The sequence below is a fragment of the Choristoneura fumiferana genome, chromosome 6 (genome assembly GCF_025370935.1).
Source record: "Choristoneura fumiferana chromosome 6, NRCan_CFum_1, whole genome shotgun sequence".
NCBI classification, from domain to species: domain Eukaryota; kingdom Metazoa; phylum Arthropoda; class Insecta; order Lepidoptera; family Tortricidae; genus Choristoneura; species Choristoneura fumiferana.
This window is the reverse complement of record NC_133477.1, coordinates 13,149,997-13,162,826: the sequence shown is the minus strand read 5'-3', so window position 1 is coordinate 13,162,826 and position 12,830 is coordinate 13,149,997.

Below are 12,830 nucleotides of genomic sequence, written 5' to 3'. Positions count from 1 at the left end.
CGCTGGGGTTGCAGGATTGTCTTCGAGCTGTGTTTTTGTCAACAGCCACGTCGCGACAGTTGCTTAATCATGAATGACACGTTTACGTATTCAGAAGGCTCGCCTCTCCCGCTAACGAGAAGACGAGATAAGTTTACAAACGTCGTCGTCTTGAATTCCCTACGGTGTTCAGCCCCGCGTTGATTGTCCGGGATTTGAAATTAACATAACAGGAACGTTCCGTGTTCAGCGACTGCTTTAGATACGGCTGTAAGACGAAACGATGTACATGTTTGTTTGAATAGCGAATTGAGCTCTGACGTCCTCTAACGTCAGCCTCATAAACAATGGGCGCCTTGTCTCCTATCCCGGTGGCGCGTTTCTTGTGTACGCTGCGCCTATAGGTGCTCCACGAACACGCTTTGCTTAAGGATAGTTCCTATTCCTCCCAGACAATCGTCATTATTAACAACGTAATTACTTTATACTGGATTGTGCCAAACAACGTAATGATGTCGCGATAATGTACTAAACTTTTGTTTCCTCGTCGCGTTAATATTCAAGGCTCGTGATCAATAAGACGAAGTGTCAATGCTACTTTTTACAATTAACTCGTGAAACAAACGTCGTAGTTCAAGTAATTCAAGGCGAGGCAGATGAATCATTAGTCCTGAACTAATATTAACTCTGTGTTGTGCAAACAACGCATTTGGGGTGTAATATCATCAGTGCGGGCGTCGCCGCGATGCGTGTGCGGGCTCTTGTTTCGCTTCAAGCAAACGTTCTTTCATTTTCTAATGGATCGGCACTGAGGGAATATTTGTTGGCAAACTTTCGCCAGACACAGATATTTACATAACAAAGAAAGGGGTAAGGGATCCCGAGTGTCCCGAAAAACGTATTCTTGTCAGGAGTCCGGATTTTGTAAAGGATTTGTCGGTCAATTTCGCGTCAGTACGTTTTTGTTGTACTCAATTTTGTGCATAATCAGGATCCGGATTTAGTGACGCGTGTAGGCAGCTCGTACTTTATTAAGCCATGAGAATTCCTGAGGAGATTTATTAGACTTTTTTGTGCTCAGACATATATTTACATACTATTAAGGAACTTATTCGTACTTAGTTAATAACGTGAGCTTATAATGGTGAAACTCATTTTAAAAAGCGTAGTATTCTGCAATTATGCTAGACGTTCTTTGTTTGATATCCAATAAGGTCATATTATTCAAACTTGTGTTGTTTTGATAGCTTTGTCAAAGGCTCTTTTTCCCACAGGATGAGAAAAGTACGATAGCCGCGAGTTCAAAAGGATATATTAAGGGGTTGCTAGACAATCCACATTTTTTCGGCAATGTGTGGCCGGTAATTTTACGCCAGTATGACTATATATTCGGGCAATCTAAATAATTTTATCGTAACCTTACAACTTAAAAAAGCCGTGGTGGCTAGTGGTGACCTATCGCCTCTCAAACAGAGGGTCGTGGGTTCAAACCCCGGCTCGCACCTCTGAGTTTTTCCAAATTCATGTGCGGAATTACATTTGAAATTTACCACGAGCTTTGCGGTGAAGGAAAACATCGTAAGGAAACCTGCACAAACCTGCGAAGCAATTCAATGGTGCGTGTGAAGTTCCCAATCCGCACTGGGCCCGCGTGGGAACTATAGCCCAAGCCCTCTTGTTCTGAGAGGAGGCCTGTGCCCAGCAGTGGGACGTATATAGGCTGGGATAGATAGAACCTTACCACAAAATTACTGGTAGTGGTCAAGTTTTGTTGACGCTAGTAGAAACACTAAATGTTCTAGTCTTACTTTTGAGACGTGTGTCTTTCTTTCGCATAGGGAAGATCAAGTGAGAGCGGGCAAGAAGAACTAGTCCCAAAACAAAACTGCTGTTAACAGATTTTTTTAGACAGTGTACCTACCTACCTAATAAATAACGATATCAAATCGTCAGTATACTTTAAAAAAAACTCGTACCTCAAAATCGATGTTTTCTGAGTAAATTTGATGAAATATATTTTAAAGCTCGTCTTTGTTGACGTCCTTGTATTGATTTGAGAGAAGAGATTTTTTATACAAAATAAGAACGATGCGCTGGACATTGTAAGAGTATTGCCGTAAAACGTTGATCGTGTCGAAGCCCCTTTACATAATGCTGAAAGCCACTCATGTCGATTTTGTTCTTTGTTTCACTATTGTTTTAAGAGAAAGCTTTTTTTCTACCTGTAATGATACTCTGATTTAACAATGAACTGAATTGGTAAACCCTGAGGCCACTATGTATGTGCCATTAAGCTTAATTTATTCTGTTTGTTATTTTGTTTAGGATATTTGATACCTTAATTCTGTCGTTGTGCATTATTATATTCTGCTGAGATATGACCTACGAGCAATAATAAACAGTTGATACTTTTTCTTGTGAGTACACATATATAAAATATAACACGTATGTACATATACTATTAATTCAATTTTGACCGTAGTTACAGGAGAGGAAAATTACTTAGTTGCGCCCTACAGCGCAGCAATGGGTAACAGGAAACATAAATATAAATAAATTAAACATAATTCGTGCTAGGTGTGCAACGTGCTTTGTTTAGCCATTATGAGTACATTGCTCTTAAATTGTCAACCAGCACTTGTCTTCAGTGTAGCTACATAACTAATTTAATTCTGCAAGCAACGATGAGTTTGGAATCACGAACTTCACTAGATTTCCTCAAATTAAGGGCATGTTTCACCACTCATTGATAAATGTATGTTACAGATATCTATGTGTTGTCTCTATTTGTATTATCCGAATAAATAGAAACGGTATCACATTTATCTGTCACGTAAAATTTATCCATGAGTGGTGGAACAAGCTTTTATATCTCGCAAGCCTAACTCAAACTGTTGCAATTTACTAAACCGTCAAGTAATGTTTATTTAAATTGTTAAGTCAAGAAAAAGTCGTCCGCGTTTAGACTCTGAACTCTGCTAAGGATCACCGTGAAGTCTACTCTAGTCTACTATCTGCAAACTAGTTATCATTCCTCACCTTGTTTACGATATTCCCTTCTCCCTCGTTAGAAATTTTCCGGTACGTTCGCCACTCGAAAACTTTTTCGTTTCCCCATTTTTTACTCTGGAAATAAACATTTCCAAGCGTTTTCTTACTCTTATACTTTTCTTACATTTGACACTACCAAAACATTATAAAATCTTTGCTACACTCGGCAAACATTACTTTTCAAAAGTTCCCTGCTTTTATCTACTGTGCAATTTGCGGGGAAATAGAACTGTGTCAAAATGGCAGTTAACTTTGCCTGAGCTGTAAATGCCTCCAGCGCTTGTCTTCATGAAGTTCGTTTATGTAATAACATTTTCATATCCATATACACACGCGTATGGGTATTTAATGTATTCATATTTTGCTTTAGACTCAAAGTTACCTACTTGCCACATTTGGCATCGGAAATTTGGAAAGTAGGCGTCTTATAAAACGTGATGTTTTTTACTGGTTTACATTGTCGAAAAAAAAAATGAGTTTGACTCAAATGGATAAAAGATCAAACAAATTTTTTATCTATGATTTTAATTTACCCGTGTTTTTCAACCTACTACTATTTCTATGGCGCTTTATAGATAGAGCCAGATGGCACACATTACACAACAACTTACATTGTGTAGATATCATGTAATCGTTCACATGCATAATAGGTGTATAACGCAAGACCTGCCTTTTTGACGTTGGTCATTATAATCGCTTCACATGCCTATTAATTATTGCATTCAGTTTTACGCCCCATAATACTGGGTGGACCCTGTAACAGGCGCAAGAAATTAAACCACAGTTTCCTCTAACAGTTAACAAACTAAAGAATGTACTTATAGTAATTTTCTGGCCTACTATTATTTTGACAATATTCCAGGGCTAAGCTCGCGGGAGTTATTAAAAGTAATCAAATTTTGCTGTCATTTCAATAAATTACAACTCTAAAACAAACAGAAAGTACGAATGTGACGTTAAAATTAACATCGTTTGCTGTTCATGTATATCTTAAAAAGCATTTAAAAACTCGTCAAGCTGTCTTTGTCATACACCTACACTATATCAAACCGAAACTTTTACAATAACCAAGTTTGAACATTATGAATTTACGTAATTTCTAAGAAAACTTTAGTTCCACCTGAGATTTATTACATTTCTGACATTAATATTGTTACATTGTCAGAGTACTCATTGAATTTGAACTAAATTAATATAGGCTTATGATCACGATTCACTCAATTAAGGCAAATGTCTGAGTCTTGCATGTTATATGCATTTAAGTTTTTTATTTAAGTACATAAGTATGATTATCCGTTGCCTTTAAAGTACCCATTGTATAAAGCTTTGCTTAGTTTAGGACTAGGTCAATTGGTGTCAATATTTATTTGTTTGTATTTATTTATTTAACGTCCTAGTTATTGACAAGCTAATGCCAAAAATATGACACTGTTGTAATTTCATATATTTTAAGATGGCAGCTACTGGGATAGCTACAGTACGGTACTCGAAATTCCACGAACGAACTGACTACGAAGATTAATGTCCCGGGTTTGATCCCGTTCGGGGCAGATATAATGATGTACGAAAATACAGTTGTTTATTCTTGCGTCTTGGATGTTTTATTTATTTACTAAAGAGTTATGTTTATCCGTTGCCTGGTACCCGTAATACCAGCTTTGCTTAGTTTGGGACTAGATCAAAATTAATGTCCATTGACACATTGTAACATTTTTTTTGTGAAAAATGTATGTACAATAATGCTTTTTTAATGCTTTTATTGCTTGTTTAACAGGAGAGGCTTAAAGCGCTCGGTTCAACATTGTCATCCGCGGTGAGCGTAGCGGCAAGCGTATGTTTGGTAATTAGACTATCTGATGCAAATTGATGCGCGTATTGCGCGTCAAACGCATTGCGTTTAACGCAGCGTTTAATACTGAACCGAGCGCTTAATACTGCGTAGCTTAATTGCCGATGAAGAAAGTCTGTTATAGTACAGCTATAGTGTATATAGTAGTTATTTTATACGTATTTATTGCGAAAGAATCACCCAAATATCAGACAGAACCAAATTATCAATAACATAAAATTCCCTGTACGCTCCCTTAACAAGTATATAGGTAAGCAATTCGAGTTGAGGAAAATGTAAAAAAAACTTCAGCGCAGCAAGGGAAGCGTTGAAATTTTGACAAATTATGCTTGATCCGCAGAAAATATGAAGGAAGCGGCGTTCCAGCGAGTAACTGACGAGTGAGTAATGCCCTTTATATGAACCACAATTTATTCGGCTTTGCTGTACCCAGCTAATACTAAGCCCCAAACATAATATTGCTTGAGGGAAAATTATACCCGTCATCCATTGTACGGCTTTGCCTCAAGCGGTGCTTTTTTGTTGCTAATTGTCACACGTGTGCGAGGAAAATTTGGGGTTCGTAACGTCTAGTTACTTATCTTTTTTTAAATAAAAATTCGCCAATTCTGAATCAGACTCGTGCACCCAGGGTTCCGTACAAGTTTTTATATAGTTTTATCAAAATAGACGCTTTGATAGATATGATTGTTGAATTTATAATATCCACTGTTAACTGAACTCCGCTTCTAAGCAAAATTTACGAAATATGAGGTCGTAAATTAAAAAATGGTCCCACAAAACTTACAATGTTTTTAAAAGACCTATACAAAGATTCTATAATTCAACTTAATATTATGTAGCCTAATTTTTTCGGAAGTCTTAACTTATTGTATTAATTTAATCAGTTTTATTTTTTATAATAACACAGCTATTTTTCTGTACCAACTGTACCATTTTTTATTCCTTGATTTAAAAGGTAAAGTTACCCTTCAGGAATCTTAAAAAGCTCTACCTAAGTGGATAGAGTGCAGTCAGCTATCTCCCAGAAAATTTCACCTTACAATGAACAAATCAAATAGTAGTACGTGTGATGTTAACAAGAAAAACGAAAGAATGTCTGCACCCCAGAATAGCATCAACCGTTAGTTGAACTAGAGTTCACAGATCTCAAAGTTTATTATTTCGTTCTTTGTTCCCGCGAGACTATTCCTTTCGTTTTTATTATAAAATGGGGATTTACTATGTTATCATCTGAAAAAAGCAGACGCGTTACATATCCCCAAAAGGAGATAAATATTTTATGTCATAATTCATCCGAGCTATAAAAAGGGTGAGCGCAGACGAGCGTCTCGAAATGATTTTGCGCGGGCCCGCGTTAGGGGGAAATATGGTATCGCCAGCACACTGATGCCCCGGGGTAATCTCGGGAATAAAGATAATATCTACTTACGTTAAGGAAACTAATTACAAGTAACGTTTAGTTTTTTAAAGTTTTACTACACTTTCCTTCGGTTCTATCAATACAAGTTAAGACTCATGCGTTATGCAAACAGACAAGTCAGACTGAAGATCAAAAAACTACGGTTTTTAATGGTTCACGTTTCACTATAATAGATAATATTTGTTACGGGGTGTAGACCGTGATTACTTGTAACTCCTGATTTTTTATAGCAATTAATTAATTAATAACCGGGGCAATCGGCACCAATTGACTAAGTCCCAAACAAAGCAAAGATTGTATTATGTATGGGCTAGGCAACGGATATACATACTTATATAAATAAATACATACTAAAATACATATTAAACGTCCAAAAGCCGAGAACAAACATTCGTATTAGGTACCTAATCATTAATTAGAGAGCGGATTTGAAGTAGCGATCACAAGTTTAATATGGATATGACTAGTGCGATTTGTTAGATGTTACGAGTAGATAGATAGATTTATTTACGAGTATTAGATATCATGTTGTTTATTGGTCTTACAGTTATCTTATTAGGTACTTACTTTCTTACTTACGGCAATGCAATGCAATGTTATTCTTGCAGCAAACTAGGTATACGTAAAGAAAAATAAATAAAGCATAAATCCTTTGTGTCTGATCCCGGACCGATCCCGAAATCTCAAAATAAATCCAATAAGTATACATACAAACATTTTGTTAAAATCGGATCAGCTTTGATTCCCATTTGAAATTTATTTATATTTCTCTTTAGTTAGACTATATTGTTATTTGTGACGTAAACTTTTTTTATAACAATTGTGCACTCAACTAAGATTCCTTCAATATTACAATAGATTGTGTAATCAACCTTTGCTGGACTTCGGAATAACTACACTTTTATTACGTAATTATTAAAAAAGTCTTTTCAAAACTACCAGCTGTGTTTTAAGCTGCTTTCTACTCCTATAGCTATATTAAGGTCAATGCCCTCGACTTACTAAAATATGAAACTTTCTCAACCATCTTTTCTGCTATTAACCTCGAGCTATTCTTTTTACTACACTTTAGAAATAATATCAATAAATCTTTGAAACCATATTACAGACTAACTTGACAAAATATATCAAAAAAACGTAATATGGTATAAGTATTATTATCATATTATCATGTTTTAAAATACAGAATACCGAGTAACACTATAGACTATACAATATAATTTTATTATTAATAATATGCGAGTTTTATTCGTACATTGTTTATGCTTATTTTAAAAATAAATAATAAAAAAAAACGGCGATGCTAACAAAGAAAGCAAATCAAACCAATGTAATAATAAAATTGGCATGTTTCCTGTTCTGTTACCGACCACTGGATGTATTTTTGTGTGTTTGGAAAAAAGACAATGGATTAGGAAAAACATGCATCTCATTAGGGTTTCATCCTCGATGCTCATACGAGAACAACTTTTGCTTATTAGCAAAACATTTCAAACAAAATAACAAGCGGGAAAACTTTGTTATTACTATTACAGCCATTGAAAACTTCTTCCATTATTTAAAACAACTGAATTATCAACAAATGAACTCCGGTAATTTGCGAAACTAAGCTACATTATTAGCAGTGACACTGGATCTAATTTACTGAAATTTGCAGCAATACTTACTATCTTATAATTGGAAAAGTTGGCCCACAAAAACGGGGGCTGGCCACAAAAGAACTATAAAATGGCAGTTAACTTTCCCAAACGACTTCTCAATACCATTAGCCGAATGCTGTCTTAAGTACCTAAACCTTGTCCTTCTGCTGAGAATACACTCATGGCAATCAGTTGATGAAAATTACATTTTTGTATGACCAATCTCCTTGTAAGTGATCATAAAAGTGTTCGTATAGCGCGAGAGTCGTAAATCTAGTTTACTATCAGGAAATCGAGACCTCTTGTCACTTGTGTATGGACGTTTGACGACATTGTATGAGGCGTTTATGGATATTATTTTAGGACTGCATGTAGTTTTCCTGCGATGATAAATAAATTTGTTGCCTCAGTTGCAAGGCTGAGCTGATATACCAGACCCTGCTAGTCGTTGTGCTTTTTACAAGCCTTAATTAACTTCATCTTGTATATTTGTTTGTTTGCTTCCAATCTAGTTGTAGGTACAAAACAAGTACAATCCACAAAATGTACAATCAGCAAAAATTGTTGAGCAAAAAAAAGTTCGGAGTTAAACAAACACGGTGTTTTGAAAATCCAAAAGAATGTCTTCAGATAGGTACATACTTAAGTGTGATTGAACACCTGTGTTAATGTTATCTAGAATTATTTTTAATGGTGTACGTTGGTAATTCATATTGTACCGCATCAAAGGCTTGAATACATTTAATCACACATTCCGATTAATAGTCGTGGTGGCCTAGTGGTGTGACCTATCGCCTCTCAAGCAGAGTTTTCGTGGGTTCAAACCCCGGCTCGCACCTCTGATTTTTCGAAATTCATGTGTGAAATTACATCTGAAATTTACCATGAGCTTTACGGAAGGAAAACATCGTGAGCAAACCTGCACACGCCTGTGAAGTAATTCAATGGTATGTGTGAAGTTCCCAATCCGCACTGACCCGCGTGGGAAATACGCCCAAGCCCTCTCATTCTAAGAGAAGGCCTGTGCCCGCAGTGAGACGTAAAAAGGCTGGGATGGGTGGATTCCAAATAAAAAAGTTCCTAAGCGATGTTCAGTCAAACTAACTATAACCTTACTCCGAATTCATTTTATCCACCGTTATATCCAATATTTCCCTTGCACCGATTAATAACGTAATTAACTTAACATATAATTAAAAAACAAGGAAAATTTTAAAAAACACCCTTGTACAAGCCACAATTGAGAAATCTCTGACTAGGCGGATGTTAATTAACCAATTTAAGTAAATTACAGGAGGGGAAAACATAATATGATATAATAAAATAAATAAATATCACAGAACATTATATGCAAGTAGGTACCTAAGAAATATAGTACATTGTGTCTTAAGGGCGGTAAATAAGGAATTACGAACGAGAGTCTATTAGAAGCCCGAATGTCGAAGACTGAGGGCTTTATGAGTCGATGTTTCGTAATTCTAGTACCGCCCGTGTGACATGCAATGTTTTTCATCTTATAGCAAATGCGAGTAAAATTGTATATTTGTTAAAGAAAATCTAATATTTTTTCAAAAAATTGCGGATACCGCGACTGCGCTCTTGGCAGTGCCAGCTCCCGCCCGCCCTCCCGCTCCGCAAGCATGTGCCTGACGTGCGCGCGCTCTTGCAGCAGCAGCACGCGCAGCAGTACAGTACGGGCGATGACTCATTTACCGACTTTGGGCTTCATGACAAGAAAATTAGTACGGGCAATGACTCATTTACCGACCACGGTTTCATGACAAGCACATTAAGGTCGAGGGTTTTATTTGGGGTTGCAAGCAAGGTAGCCTGCTTGTTACGACACTATTTATGAGCAAGTGTGATGAAAAAATATTTTTTTGACCTAGACAGACATTATAGACAGACGAAAGGACAGACAGGCAAACGAACTGATCCTATAAGGTTTCCGGATTTCCGTTTTCTTTTTGAGGCATGGAATCCAAAATCGCGAGCACACTCGTTGTTCTAACAAACGTTCGGGGCCGTATCTGACCCGATCGGTATGATTAAACGGACAACCATCCAATCCACTATGCAAATACCGTATCAGTACGCGAACCCCGACCCACGAGTCAAAAAGTGTACACGAAAACCTTTTTACGATTTGCGTATTGTCCGAACTATCTACTCGTCCTGTGGGGCTACAACGAAATGCGAAAACCGAAGTTCGTATTTTACCGTCCTCTCACTCTCGTATTAAAAAATATTAGCATTAGCGGGACGGCAAGATACCAAGTTCGAATTTAGCACTTCGTAGTATAGGGCCTGTGCCGTACTGACCAATATACCAATAACCTTTCGTTAAAGAGCAGATATACTCATAACCGAGAAGCGTTTGTGACAAATAAATTTTATTATGTAANTTTTAATAAAACAAAAAAAATCGGTCAAGTACGACTCGCACTCGTACATTAAGGGTTTTGAATAAAGAACAATTTTGAATTCTCATCCTCTTGGCTGTCGGTGGTTGATGGCGCTAAACCTTGTCATGTGCCGCGGCACAAAAAAAGTCGCTGTCAGCGCGATTCATCTTCAATAAATCGGCGGACGAGATATATTGTGAAAAATAATAAACAATAAAAAACAATAAACATAGTGTCGATGCGGACTCTACAGGCTGGCGAGCGCTTTATATCGAAGTCGTTATTTGAGGTGTGGTTCATAAATTGTTATTCAGTTTTAATGCTGTACTAAAATGAATAAACCACGAACTTAGTGACAGTCATACTACCGAAGTCCATATACTATCGAAGGTTTTATAAAACAACAAATAGGTAAACGTTCAAACAACATAGGGTCACTCGCGTTGCCCCTAGCAACTGCCGGCTGTCACCTATTGGTTGCCTAACAACGCCAAAAAACGCTGAAAAAATATGTTGCCCCATACAAAAATAAAAAAAAAATAACTCGCATCAACGCGTGGCACATAGTTCGACAGCTCTTTTGAAAAGATAGTAGGTTTCTCAAGAACTTTTTGATTAAGTGAAGATTTTCGGAAATAATCGCTCCAAAGTAGCAAAACTGTGCCCCCCCCCCTCTATCTTGTAAACGTTTGTCCATAAAATATGCAAAAAATATGGAAAGGTAACGCTTAATAACTTTCAACGAAAATTGTTTCAACAGGTTTCAACATGATCGGATATACCGTTTTGAGTTATTGCCGAAAAACTGCGCTTCTCAACAAAAGACGTAAGTGCCGTGAAGATACGCTCTTTTTCTGGTAATATATTTTAAGACTGTAGTAAGTGTTTTAATTGTATTATATTGCACATAATATTACTGATTTTTTTCGTAATGGCTACGGAACCCTATCTTGGCTTGTCCGACACGCTCTTGGTCGGTTTTTTACTAATGATTGAGCCCAGCATTAAAATGCGAATAGATTAAGTGGATAAATGTGAGGAGAAAGCTCTTATAACAAAGAAAATTACTTACCAGCATTGCATATACGTAGGTAGGTACCTATAGAGTGAGAGCTTCGTGCTTTTAGATGCAACGCAATGCTTGCAGCAGACTACAGCTCGACACGGTTCGTCGACCCTGCAGCCTTAACAGGAATGCACAATGATGCACAAACCTCCTTTTAAATGTTACACCATTATCATTCTTTCACCTTACTGCATTGAACGAAGAATTAAATGCCAATCTTTTACATTTCCTTGTAATATTTTATTAATCTTTTATTTAATTTACTCTTTAGCCTTGTATTTTCCGATAAGCGATCAAATGACATATTTAAAGCATAGCAATCTTGAATATTAAGTAATACGACGGTAATGGAGACATGCATGATGCGTGTTGTGCGTAAACGTATCGAAGTAATATACTAATCTTTGGCTTTATCCAAGTATGCTTACTTATTTGCCAACTTGAAACTAAATTAAAAAGTTTATACTATGTATGACTGAACTTCGTTGCCAGCCAGTATGAATGAAGGTTTAAAAGAAGAGTCTAAAAAAAGAAGTTTTATTAAAATTACATTGCGCTTCAACGCTTTATTTTATTGATCTGTTCTATAAATTTTATTTTATAATATAATTAAATGATGTCTAGGTACTTAAATATTACAATATCAATGAACTACAGAGTATCGCACGGTTTGCGGTCAGTTCGATGGGACCTTGGCATTTCAATTTGTCATGCAGTTGGAGACGTTTGTTCGGGTACATGATGGAATAGCATGATACTATTTATAAAGCAAGACCAATCGGAACAATCGAGTGCTATGAGAAAATAGTCTATTAACCTCAGGGAAGAAGATTAATGTTCCGGGCAATGATTCCGAAAAGTTTGATAAAAAAACAATTACTTGGATTTTTTTCCTGAGTAAGTTACTTCTTATTTACACTGCAGTCGTAAAGATCGACAGATAACTAAGTGTCTGAAAGGTTTGTTCAAATTATATAGTGTCACGCCATCTTTTAGATAAATTTTCTGTGGTATCAGGTATGGTATCTGTCCAACAGCAGGAATAGTTTCTTCAAGTTTTCCAGTGCAAAAAGTTAATATACAGTTTTCAAATGAATCGGATTTTCAAAACCTAGGTCCGGTCAAAGACTTTAATTTATGAGCCACCATGGCACCTTTTCATAGGAAAAAGCATTACGATGTTCCTTGTTAATTACGAGTAATGCGATGTCACCATGACGTTTACTGTGAAATGGTTCCTCATGTGTGTGTTTCTGGTATTCTCATGAATTAAAGTTCTTGACAGTGCCTACTGCCTAATTGCAATTGGAGCCCAGTGTCAAATTAGGCTTGTGCAAACTTTCAAGAGCATTAAGATGTAGTTAATGTGTCTGAAATTGTTAAGACACAGCAAAGATTATCGCGACAATATGTTTCC